The sequence below is a fragment of the Sminthopsis crassicaudata genome, chromosome 4 (assembly GCF_048593235.1).
Source record: "Sminthopsis crassicaudata isolate SCR6 chromosome 4, ASM4859323v1, whole genome shotgun sequence".
Lineage (NCBI taxonomy): Eukaryota > Metazoa > Chordata > Mammalia > Dasyuromorphia > Dasyuridae > Sminthopsis > Sminthopsis crassicaudata.
This window is the reverse complement of record NC_133620.1, coordinates 435490686-435504783: the sequence shown is the minus strand read 5'-3', so window position 1 is coordinate 435504783 and position 14098 is coordinate 435490686.

The following is a 14098-nucleotide window of genomic DNA, read 5'->3' as shown; positions in this document are numbered from 1 at the left end:
TTTTCTCAGCTGCAAAATATGCATTGTATGATGTTGTTAGAAAATTTGTGTCTGTATCCTTGTTCTGTTTATTTGATGTACAAACCTGAACAAATCATCTTTAACTTTATTTTGCCTCAGTTTCCTTATCTGAAAAATTCGGAATCATGATATAGGAACTCTGAGGTCCCTGCTAGGCAGGATCTTTGTGGAGAAAAGTTTCCACATGTAGCATTCCCATGTTTTTACCGCAGGTCCTTGGCTTCTGGAAAAATCCATTTTGGAATGGGGTGGGATTTCTTTGAATCAAGTTGGAATAACCAGACAAGTTTGCCTTCCAGATCAGAAACCCTTGAAATGTTGAGGGTGAAGAGGTAGGACAACAGATAAGACGAAGGATAGATTTTATCAGAAAACCTAGGTTTAAATCCTGCTTTTCTCTCTGGGACTTTGGGACAGGAATGCCACTTTTATGGGATTCACTTTCCTCTATGTCATATAATTGTCTATATTAGATAATCTCCAAACTGTGGTCCTCTGATTTAGAAATGTAGAAATGTAGTATATGTATTTTTTTTTTTTTTACTAGAAGAAGGTATATAGACCAATTTTTTCTTAGAAATAGTCTGTAACTTAAGTAGAGACAGATAATATATAACACAGTGTTGGGCATTAAAACTAGGAAATGACTCACTAATAAGTGGGAGTGATTATTGGCTGTTGGAGGCAGTGTGGTATAATGGAAAAAGGTAGAATCAATCCAGGTTACTAATGGGTGAACTCCAACTGTGTGAATTTTAGCAGTTTACTCAATCTATCTGGGAATCAGTTTCTTCATCTATGAAATGAAGGAAATGGACTCCATGGTCTCAAAGATCCATTCTGGCCCCTGCGTTCTAACAATTAGGCATTGCAGTGGATTAGAGAAATGGTCCTGGATTTAGGAGGATGAGTTCAAATCCAGCTTCTGACACTTGCTACCTCTGTGACTTAATCTCTGTCTGCCTCAATTTCTCATCTGTAAAATAGGAATGATAGTAGCACTTACTTCCCAGGGTTGATATAAGGATCATTTGAATATATAAAGCACAATGTAAAGGATGAACAACATCGTTCATTCTTCAAGCGGACCAATGACATCAGGAGGGTGATATTTGGACTTGCAAGTAAATTGAATTTAAGTGAAACAGAGCTGTACAAAGTCACCAGCCTTACTAGTGGAGTTACCTGGGTCCAGAGGCCAGATATAAATCAGGACAACTGGAGATGGCCCTTATCTTCAGTGCACTGTTCACGTGCTTCCTCCTCCAAGAAGACTCTATATCCCTCCAGCTGAAAGTGATCCTTCCCAACTCAAATCTTTCTAAAGCAGTGCATGGATCTCTCCTTTGTCCCTATCTTATTCTACCTTGGAGCCTAGTTAAGTGGTGTATATTCTGTGTTCCCAAGTCTTCCCTTTACTTCATCTCCAGTGCCTCAGTTCCCTTTTTACCTTATAACTTTCCTCCATTCCGGGGTCCTTCTCAGACTGTAACATTCTCTGCTATGCCAACTTCCTTTACCCATTGGTAGGTTTCTTCCATATCCTCCATATTTTGGAGAAATGCTCAGGCTGGCTATCTGTTATTGCCCTCCCCTTCCCCCCACCAAGACTCTGAACCTGTACTCTTTCAGAGGTACCTTCTCTCTCTCTCCACTTTGCTTTTCACCTCACTTTCATATATTGCCTTATCTCAATAAAATGAAAGCTCTTTGAGATCTGGGACTGTGCTTCTATTTGCTTATATTTGTACCCCCAGCTCTTAGCACAGTACCTGGCACTTAGTAAATGCTTAATAGAAGATTTTTGTCTGGTCTTGTCCAAAAAAATTCTGAATTTCTTGAGGGAAGTTATATGTTAGTTATTTTTATTTGTCTATTTCATGCATAGAATAGTACCTTGTACATAATTGGTGCTTAATAAATATTAATTTTTTTCTTTTTTTAATTAATTTTCATAATTATAACATTTTCTTTGACAGTACATATGCATAGGTAATTTTTTTTTTTTAACAATATTATCCCTTGTACTCCCTTCTGTTCCGAATTTTTCCCCTCCTTCCCTCCACCCCCTCCCCTAGATGGCAGGCATTCCCATACATATTAAATATCTTATAGTATATCCTAGGTACAATATATATGTGCAGAACTGAATTGTTGTTGTTGCAAAGGAAGGATTATATTTGGAAATAAATATTAATTTTAATCAAAATGAATTGTTTAATTGATTGAATTATTATGGATCTGACCTCTTCTTCCTCCTCCTCTTCTTTCTCCTTCTTCTCCCTTCTCTCTTCTCCTTTCTCCCTTCTCCCTTCTCCCTTCTCCCTTCTCCCTTCCTCCTCCTCTTCCTCCTCCTCCTTCTTCTTCTTTTTCTCTCTCCCCCCTTAATTAAGTTTTTAGTGAGCCTTCAGCTGGAGGTGTAGGAGTATAAGAGGTACTGGGAGATGGGAGGGGTACAAAGGACACAGAAGCAAAGATATAAGGGACACCAAAAACAAACTTTATTTATTTCTGAGTACTGTCTTATTCATCTTCATTTGTGTTCAGACCAATAAAAGCTAGGCCTGGAGATATTCTTCTTGCACATGGCCATCAATTGTAACTTAGACAGAACATTGGCCACCATTTTGAATTCAAAGGTTCAACATTTGCAGTCATAGATTTAATCAGAAGAGATCTGAGAGATCATTTAATCTGGTTTAGAAAGTTAAGTAAGCCCAACCTTGGCCCCAGGGTCACTTTTGGAAATTTTCCAGCGTTTTTCAGCCTGGAGTTACCACAGTCCTTCCTCAAGTTCAGACATTAAAATGCAGAAGGGCATCTCTTACATATTAATTCTGAAAGTGACTATGAGCTCCGGGGTAGAACATTTTGAATTGTTCTCTGGGGCTGCCTTGGTTGATGGACACTAGAGACTTTAAAATACAATGAGGCATTAAAATATTCATTAAGAGCTACTCTTGAACACTTTTTAAAAAATGGCTTGGGAAGTGGATATGGTATTGTTAATAGATCATTTTGTTCCAAGAGCCATTCTTCTCTGACAAATGAAACTTGGGATGCTTGGTTTGGCAGATTAGTTGATAACCAAGTCATTGAATCAGTATATAGTTATTGATCCTTTGCTGGGAACAGAGAATGCTCTCATCCTACTCTTCCTTTGGAGGATACTGAGGAGTTTTCAAATACACAGAAAAATCTGTGATCTTATCTATTCAAAAAATTCTTCTAATTATGTAGATTGCAACCTACTCATGCCTACCCGAGAAACTTGTTTATATTTTTCTAAAAGTTCACCAGAGGCAATATTGTTCAATAGTCTTCTCTGTCTCTCTGTGTTTGTCCCTGTCTCTGCCTCTCAGTGTGTTTCTGTCTCAGTCTCAGTCTTTCTGTGGGTCTCTCTGTGTCTTTCTCTCTCTGCTTCTCTATCTCCCTTTCTGTATCTCTGTCTCAGTCTTTCTCTATATCTGTCCCTGAATCTCTTTTTCTGCTCCTGTCTCTCTCGGTCTGTCTCTCTCTCTCTGCCTCCCTGTCTCCTTGCCTCAGTTTCTCTGTCTCAATCTCTCTTTGTCTTTCCATCTGTCTTTCTGTCTCCCTGTCTCTTTATCTGTCTCTCTGTCTCAGTCTCTCTTAATCTCTTTGTGTGTGTGTGTCTCTCTCTCTGTCCCTGAATCTCTGTTTCTGTCTTTCTGTTTGTCTGTCTTCTCCCTCTGCCTCTTTCTCTGAGTCTCTGCTTTCCTGTCTTCCTTTCTGTCTGTCTCTCTTTCTCTTTCAGTCTCTCTGTCTCTATCCTGTTTTTCTCTGTCTCTCTCTTTTTCTCCTTCTCTAGGATATCAGGGAAACTTTTCTGGCTAGCTATCAATCATTCCTCCCTCCTGCCATTGAACAAACCTATCTTTCCTTTCTATCGTACACTTTCTTCATGACATAGTTTATTCTAGTTCTTCCTCTGGATTTCTTGCAGCCTGTTCATACTTTCCATTGCCCTGGTAGATTTCCTTATAGGAGGATCCCAATGAAAAGAAATAAAACCATGCAGTGCTAATACCTCAAAAGACTTTTGAGATTACCGGTCCAGTTCCATCAGGAAGCTGAAGCCCCCCAAAAGATAAATGGGGGTCCCTCCAAGGTCACATGGAAGCAGCAAAACCCTTAGGCTTTAAGCTTGACCCAACTGGTGGAACTCAAAACTCAGGTTTCTGATTCCAAGACTTCTAACCATGCTTCGTCCACGGCGGGTTTTGGTGCTAATCCTGAAGTCTCATATTTAAAACCATTTCAGTGTGAGATTTTCTCAAGTGGGTCCACAGGATCATCCTACACTTTTGGTCACTCCCAGGCTAATAATACTTGAAGACTAAAAGCAACTTCCTAGGTCTCTTTGGTGAGTCATGGATGGTTATAATATTGGAAAGAGTTTCCCTTTAGGGAGTTCCTTAGGTTAAGGTGTTCTCATATTCAAATCTTTGCCATTTAATCTATTCCTGAAGGTCTCTATATAAAGACCATTTACTACCTACTGATTTCAGTCAAGTCATATGACCTGCTCTAATAAAAGGACCTTGCACACAATAGACTCCAGATTAGTATCTGGATGCTTATCTAAAGAATGGGCTCCTTTCTTTCTACTAAAAGATAACTTTCCTGCATCAAAGGCTTGCAGCAAGTAATTTGTGCTACCAGATTACCAAAGAGTGAGCAGCATATTTCACTTATGCTTATGCTCAGGGAGTTTTTTTTAATGTGTTTATTATGAAGACAATCATAAAGACTCTTATGTTAATTCACTAAGCTAAAAAACTTAAACCAAACTAAAGCATAATATTCATGCAGTATATCAAGATGTAATACAATCTATACTTTAAAATTAAAAGGTATCATGATATTACACTAAAATACAAAGCCACTTTTTTTTTTTTTTGAGACAACAGGAAGAAGGTATTTTTAAGAAGGCACATCCTACTTCTTCCCCAGATTCTTTTTATGGACTCCAAATATAAAGGGAACTTAGATATAGACAGGATCAGAGATCTAGGGAAAGAAATAATTAAGTTATTAGGAAAAAAATTAGGAATAAGTAAATTAGGTTAAAGGAAATAATCAAGGAAATAATTCCATCCTCTTCTTTTATGTAGATCCAAGAAATTTCATTGATTTGCTTGGGGCACACAAACGATAAGTAAAGGAGGCAGGATTTGAACCAGGTCCCCTGCCTCAGAAAGCAGTTCTTTTTCTACCATATTGTGCCTTCTCTAGATCACACGGTGAGCTTGAGGCAGCTCCTAGGATTATAATTTTGCACTTCTGACTCCAAGTCTGATGTTGCATTGTCTCTTTCTCAGCCCTTGGGTTGAAATATGATCAATCATTAACTTCTCCATCAATACTAAGTGTATTTTCAGTTAATGTCCCCAACACTCATATTCTCCATTGCTCTGCTTGACTTCCATATGATTTTTTGGAAAAAAAAATTTAGCTTATAAAGTGTATACCAGTGGATATGTTCTCTATTATATTTCTAAAGTAGAGGGTTGTAAGATCAAGAGTTGGAAGAGTCTCAGTTTCCTCATCTGCAAAATGGAAATAATAACAGATAATATGGTGCAGTGGAAAGAGCACTATTCTAGAATCTGAAGCCCTGGGTTCAAATTCTACTTTCTCTAATACTTACCTTGGAAAAAACCCTGAATCTCCCTTTCCTGCTTTGTAAAATGAAGAGTATTGAAGATGAAGGTCCTTGAAGTCCTTTCTAGCAATAGATTTATTACTTTATGACTATCTTATTTCACAAGGTGGCTTCGAGGATGGAATAAGATGTATAGAAAATGTGTTAAAACCCTCAAACTGTCCTACCAAAGGGAGTTTCTGTCATTATGGGTTGGGGGAGAGGGAGGGACTTCTGCCTTTGAAATCACAGAGTCAGATCATCACTCTCCATTTTCAACCTTCCCTACCCTTATCTGTTCTATCCCATCCACTCCCCTTCCAAGCTGGATAGAAAAGCAACAACAATGCACAGTAACTGACCTTCAGAGAGGGATTGACTCTTTGTAGTAATATTCTACTGGAAAGAGCGAAGACCTTGTAGGTTCTAGGATGCTAGGATTGTAGATCAAGAGTAGAAAGAGATGCTAGGGGCTGTTGAGGGCAACCATCTCATTTTAGGGCTAATGATGTTGAAGCTCAGAAGGTCTTATGATAGGCTAACCAAGCTGCTGAGGGAGAACTTGAATACAGGTCTTCCTGACCCAGAACCTAGTACCCTATGCACTGTGACAGAGACAAAGTGGGTAATAGGAAGTCCCAGATTTCAAGGAAGAATTACCCTCCTCTTCCTTCTTCCAATCCAGTCTAATTTTTTTCCAAACAGCTCTTTAGAAGTACACTTCCAAGGTAAGTGAACCTACACAGTTATTATTTAACTCTACTGAATATCTCTAATTCTTTAGCTAGAGCTTTAGTTTAAAATCAGTTAAATAGATGATTTTCAAAGTAGGAATAGTAACATCCTTTGCTCTTTTCTTCCTTCTTTCCTTTCCCATCATGTCCCAGAAAGAAAAGTTACCTGTGATTTAGTAGAAAGAACACTAGATTTGACAAGAATTTGAGTTCCAATTCCACACCTCGTTTGGCTCTGGGAAAATAATTTTCCTTCTCTGGGAGGAAGCTATTCATTTTAAAAATGAAGAGAGGTAGAAGTAGCTAGGGATCACAGAAGATGAAATAGTAGACCTGGATTCAAGGAGATTTGAGTTCAAATTCTGCCACATATATGTACTGGCTGTGTTATACTAGAAAACTCACTTAACCTCTACCTGCCTCAGTTTCCTCACCTGTAAAATGGGAATCCTAACAACATCTACCTCCCAGGTTGAGGACTAAAATGAAATATTTATAAAGCACTTTATAAAACTTAAAGTGTGATGTAAATGTAGGCTATGATTATTATAGGGAATGGGGAAAATTTTTAATTGGAGTTAGGGGACCTAGGTTGAAATTCCTGCTGTGTGACGTTCTACAGGATATTTCACCTCAATGAGATGACCTCTAAGGCCATGTCTCCCCTTAAATCTGCCATGCTATTTGAGAAATATGAAAGTTTTAGTAAAGTCCCAGATGATCTCTCAAATATACATACAATATAGCATATATGATATAGATGTCGTTCAATTGTTTTCAGTTGTGTCTGACTCTTGATGATCCCATTTAGGATTTTCTTAGCAGAGATACTGGAATGGTCTGCCATTTCCTTCTCCAACTCATTTGACAGATGAGGAAACTGAGGCAAACAAGGTTAAGTGACTTGCCCAAAGTTACACAGCTACTAAGTATCTGAGACCAGAGTTGAACTCAAGAAGATGAGTGTTCCTGACTCCAGACTCGGTGCTCTACCCATTGCACCACCTAACTACCCATGATAAAAATTGGCAAGGCAATTCCTAAGGAAACATACTCTGCATGTAATATTTTTGCCTCCTTTGCAGAAAAGAAAGCTGCTAAACTGCAGTGATTATCACTGACAAATGACAATTTGGAGTCCTCTCCATTTAACAGTGGAAACAATGGATAGACAGTGGAAAAACTCAAGAACAGATAGACACAAAATGCAAACCAAATATCTAAATGCTGGTGGTGGGTCTGATTATAGACGGAAAGGAGAAGGAGTGAGGTGATAGTTTACAAGGGAACACTTGGAAGAACCAGTTAGTGAGCTGTGTTTGAAAGGAGGTAGTGTGGAGAGCACAGGATTTGAAGGCAAGGGATCCGAATTTGAATCCTGACTCTGTCACTCACTATCCATGTGCCCTTTATCTCAGTGAGTTTCAGTATGGAGTCTGATCTGTCTCATGGGTCCCTTTTAGGTTTCCATCTCTCCAAGGCTGCCAGAGGGGAGATGTGAAAGATCCCGTTGCTTGTCTCAGGGTCAAATGAGAAGATTGACTGCTTTGGAACAAAGGACTCCAGTTGAAGAAGTTAATCAATAGCCCAAGGTCCAAGACTCCCATACTCCCTATTGCAAACTGTACACCATTCTCACTTTTCCTGAGGGGAAGCTTTCTGATCTAGGGAGGACAATTGTTTCCATAGCAACCAATTGTTCTGTCACAGAGATGTGTTTCTGACTCCAGGTGGGTTTGGAACAGAAAACCACTAAGTGACAGAGATCTAGTTTCCCCAGCAAATGCCCCTGCTAATAAAGACGAGCAAAACCATACAAAATAAAAGATAAATGGAGCAGAGAAGAATAACATGTTGAAATTTCCATGAGGCATCAGCTGTTTGCTAAAAACAACAATAACCATCTAATAGGGTCGACAAGGAGGATAGCTATCAAGGACAGCCGACAGCAAGTTCTGTCAATCTGCCAGGTTGGGGCAGATGGCAAGCAGGGCAGGCCTCTATCTGACAATGGAATATTTGTGAGGCAGAAAAGAAGGCATCTTACATACACTCATTTTAATCTCACACATCTCTAATGCATTTAAAGGAAAATAGTGCTGATTAAGTCATGAATCATGATCTAACAGGATCTTTGCTCTCATTCATTCACTCCCTCGTTCATTTAATGAGCTCTCCTGGGTATTAGAGTGTGCTGCTTGCTAGGGGTTATGATACCAAATACAATCCTCACTAATTTGAGCTAAGGTGGCGGTGATGGGGGCAGAGGCAAAACTGAATTAGTGAAAATATGAATGTTAGAGAAATGAAGTGTCTTATTTTAAGAGCAGCATGGTATGGGCAAAAGGGAACTAGCCATGGTATCATTGGGGGCTATGGAACACCACCTGTGTGATTTTAGGTAAGGGATTTAACCCCTCTGAGTATCTAATTCCTCATCTATGAGACAAGCGTAGTGACCCTTTTGTTATTTTTACAGATGATGGTCAAAGGGATGTAGAATACCTCACAAACAGTAAGACGGTAGGCAATTATCAGCTGTAATTATCAAATAATGACTATTACAGTATATCATGCACCTATATGGTAGTTTGGGGAAACCTATAGAGTCCTAAAAAAATTTAAGTGCTTAAAAATACACAGGATTACAAAGGAAAGAAGTTATATTGAAATAAAGTTATCAACAGATTTTTAAAAAATGAATGAAGCTTTTTATTTTCAAAACATATGCAAGGATAATTTTTCAACATTGACCCTTGCAAAACTTTGTGTTCCAATTTCTCTTCTCTTTCCCTCACTCCCTCCCTTAGATGGCAAATAACCCAATATATGTTAGACATGGTAAAATATGTATCAACAGATTTTTTTATAAAATACCCAAACCCTAAGTTAAAAACCCTTGACCTAGACCTTGGCTAACAATGCTGACTGGTAGAGCTCTTTAAGATCCTGCTTTCATCAATAAATAAGAATAGGTTGAAATAGACGCATCAGTCTTTTATGCTTTCTAAACAGGTGCATCTAAATTATATAAAGATTGAAGATACATCAAGAAATGGAGATGATGTAAAAAAAAGATAAAAGTTAACTCATTAAAGTAAATTATAAAATGATTTTTAAATGGTGTACTAAAACCATCTGTTGTTAAAAATCCCATCCCAGTTTGTGTATATTCTTTTTTAAGTGATTTTTCTTTTTGTAATTAATTGTTTCTTTCTTTTTTTTTTTTTAGCTATAGATGTATGTTAACTTTTTAAATACACATTTCTTCATGAATCATATTGGGAGAGAAAAATCAGAACACAAGGGAAAAATCACAGAAGAAAAAATCTTGTGTATATTCTTAATTGGCTTGGCCAACTTTTTCTTCATATATAATCTAAAAATATACACTTGAGTTCAACAAACATTTGCAAACATTGAAGTTTTATGTGCACTGGATGACCAAATAGATGTTCTTTTTTATTTCGTTATGGGATGATAATCAAAATGGCCTCCTGGAATATAACTTGGAAAAAAGGAAAAGTTTCAAAGAAGATGGATGAAGAAACTGTCCAAATAGTAGGATCAATGATTCTGCATTATGTAAAACCTGTGAGTGAAATTATGAATGCTAAACTAAAACAAGATATGAATATTAATGAGGTGAGGGCAATGGGATGGGGAGGAGGACTAGAGGCTCCTCTAGCCCATTCTCAGTGCTTGGTTGGAAGAAGAAAAAGGAGCCTGAATGGAGTTGACTTCTTTCTTCTACATGTACAATTAGAAACTCAGGGAATAGGAAGGGGAGATAGAGAAAAGAAAGGACCTTGTAGTTCATTTTTTTCAATACCCTTACTTTACAAAGGAGAATATGATACTTAGGGGGAATGGACAATTCGCCTGGGATCCTACAGTTAGGAGTAAATTGGTTCAGTACATGTCCTCTAACTCCAAATCCCATGTTTTTCTCATCTCACAAATCTGCCTTTCTATTTCAATCACAAATTCAATAATCACCAATTAATAATAAACTTGGTACATCGTATGTCTTTAATGAAAGTTCTTTGGTTTGAAGTGCCCATTTTGTGCCCGGCACTATCTTGGGTGCTAAGGATAGAAAAAAAAATGGACAGATCTTGTCTTCAAGGAATTTCTCATCTATAAAGTCCTCCACAAATAAAAGGCTTTCTATCTTAAATAACTTACCTTCTTACCCCTCCATCCTTAAGCCCTGCTCTTTTTCTAATTCTTCAAATGATTAAGGAAAAATGAGGAGGGAGTAGGGACGGACAAGCAGGGATGGACAAGTGTAAGCCAAAGTACCTTGGGGAACAACAGATGAGAACACTAACAAAAACAGTCTTATAATAATTTCAGAAGTTCTTTGTTATGACTTTGTTATGAGATCAAAGGCTTTTTCCTGAAAGGAAAGGCCTGGATTTGTTTTTGGACACTTTCCCATCTCTCCTTACCCCTCCCAAGATAATTGATTCCTTCCCAATTTCTAAATATCCTAGTATATACATACCACCAGTTCCTGATTAGTGGGAATAATGAATCCTATGAAGTGGCCACATTATTTGATTTTATGCTATTTTAGGTGTCATTATATGTAAAATATAGTAATTGATTTCAATGCAATGGAAATATGTGGTGTGAATTCAAATAAACAACCATTTCCTTGGATGAGTTACTCTCACTAATAGAGACTTAGCTATAGTCACTAACTCCTCTTAAAATTATATGGAATCACAAGGTCATGAACAGGTTTATTTAGGGTTAATGGAAATAAAAAGACTTGTTGGAACTCAAAGAAGATAGTAATATCCACAGAGTAATCCATCCCCCAGAAATGTAGTCACAGCAGTGATTGAATTTGGAAGGCATAGTCTAGATAGATCATTGCAATAGCCTGCTGGTGGGGCTCCCTGCCTCAAGTCTCTCCCCATTCCAATCCATCTCCATTCAAGCACTGAAGTGATTTTTTTCCTAAAGTACAGGCCTATTCATGTTATTCCCCAGCTCAGTATATTCTAGAGGCTCCTTGTTGTCTCTAATGTCAAATAAAAAATTCTGTTTGGCATTTTAAGTCGCTGGTAAGCTAGCTCTTTCTACATTTCCAGTCTTTTTATGCCTTATTTCCCAATATGTATTCTTCCATACAGTAACTCTGGCTTCCTGGTTGTTCCTTGAATAAGATAGTCCATCTCTCAACTCTGGGCATTTTCTCTACCTGGTCCCCATTCCTGTCTGGAATATTTTTCTTTCCCTGCTCTAACTACTGACCTCTCTGGTTTCCTTTCAGTCTCAACTAAAATCCTGCCTTCTGCAGGAATCCTTCTTTAATCTCTCTTAATTCCAATGCTTTCCCTCTCATAATTTTTTCATATCTATCCTGAATAAAGCTTGTTTCATGTATATATATTGTTTGCTTGCTGTTTCTCATTTTAGATTCTATATTCTTGGAGAGCGGGGACTGTTTTTTGTCTCTTTTTGTGTCCTTAGTGCCTAATAAATGTTAATTGATAGAAAAATGATAGTTAATAATTGTTTTTTTTATCACAAAGATCCTATATTTATCTGGTAGAAAATAACAGAAAAATATGTAAATAGAAAAACATAAAATAACAAGCAAATAATTAAAAGAGGGGACTAACAACTGGAACAATTAGCAAAGACTTTGTTTTAATTTTTTTTTAAATTTTGAAAAGCTTTTTATTTTTGAAATATATGCATAGATAGTCTCAACATTCATGCAAATTGTTTTTCTCCTTCTCTTCCCCCCACCCTTTCCCTTAGATAGCAACTAATCCAATATATGTTAAACATGGGCAATTCTTTTATTTATATTTTCACAATTATCATGCAGCACAATAAAAATTAGATCAAAAAGAACAAAAATGAGAGAGAAAACAAAAATCAAGCAAACAACCACCAAAAGGTGAAAATACTATGTTGTGATCTATACTTAGTCCCCATAGTCCTTTCTCTGGATACAGATGGCTGTCTCCATCACAAGTCTATTGGAATTGCCCTGAATCACTTCATTGTTTTTGTTTTCTTTTTGCTGAGGCCATTGGGGTTAAGTGACTTGTCCAGGATCACACAGCTAGGGAGTGTAAAGTGTCAGAGACCAGATTTGAACTGAGACCCTCCTGACTTCAGTGCTGGTGCTCTATCCACTGTTCCCCTAGCTGCCCCCAATCATTTCATTGTTGGAGAGATCAGAATTGATCATTGTATCACCTTCTGTTGTTGTGTACAATGATCTCCTGGTTCTACTCACTTTACTTAGCATCAGTTTATGTATGTCTCTCCTTTCTAAAATCATCCTGTTCATTGTTTCTTATAGAACAATAATATTCCATAACATTCATATACCATAACTTATTCAGCCATTCTTCAACTGATCCATTCAGATTCCACTACAAACAGGGCTGCTACAAACATTTTTGCACATATGGATGCTTTTCTCTTTTTTATGATCTCTTTGGGATACAGGCACAGGAGACACTTTTGGGTCAAAGGGTATGTACATTCTCATAGCCCTTTGGGCTATATTACTCTCCAGAATAGTTGGATCAGTTCACAACTCCATCAACAATTTAACAGTTTTTCTGATGAATTAGAGATCTTAGTGGACTCCAAATTCAATATAAATCAGCAGTGTGAAACAAAAGCTAAGACAGCTAATACAAACTTGGGCTGAGTTAGAGAGGAGATAGCTGAAGAGGACTCAAAGAATGTAGCAAGATGATGATGTTTATTCTAAAGAAGAGAAGACTTGGGAGGACATGAGAGCTGTTTTCAAGTATTCAAAGGACCGAGATAATTCCCAATTCTATAATCCTATGATTCTAGGGTAGTATAAGGGGTTTTATGGGATAAAAAGGGCAGATGAGGCTTTATCTGCTTCATTGTTTGCTCTTGGGCTCTCCCAAGCTTGGAAAAGACTTCAATCCTCTCCAAACTCATTCTGGACTCTTAAGAACTTTCTCTACCCTGTCCAGAACAGGTACCTCCTACCTTCTGCTCTCATTACATGGCATTGAGTAAGAATCTTTAAAAATGGCAGCCATGAAAATAAAAGATGGAAAGGAAAGGTATGTCAAATCTGGATAGCATATTAAAAGCAGAGATATCATCTTTCTGACAAAAGTTCAAAGAATTAAAACTGTGGTTTTTCCAGTTGCAATGTATGGCTGTGAAAGTTGGACTATAAAGAAAACTGATGGCCACTGAATTGCCGTGTTCAAATTACAGTGTTCGAGGAGACATCTGAGAGTCCCTTAGACAGCAAGGAATTCAAATCAGTCAATACTGAAAAGAAATTAATTCAAACTATTTACTGGAAGGTTAAATACTAAAGTTGCAGCTTAAATACTTTGGACACATAATGAGAAGATAAGACTCATTGGGAAAGATTCTGATCTTGAGAAAGATTGAAGGCAAAAAGAGAAGGGATGGATAGATAGTGTCATGGAACCAAATAAGATGAGCTTGGGAAAATTTCAGGAAATGAAGGATAGAAAGAGCAGGTTGCTATGCTCCATGAGATCACAAAGAATTGGACAGCAACAATTGGGAGCCCAAAATTGGAGGAGATGAAAGAAATCATATAATGAGAGAGACCTAAAGTTCAAGAGCCCTTCTGAGGCAAGAATTCCAGGACTAAAGTTATCTTCCAACAAGAAGA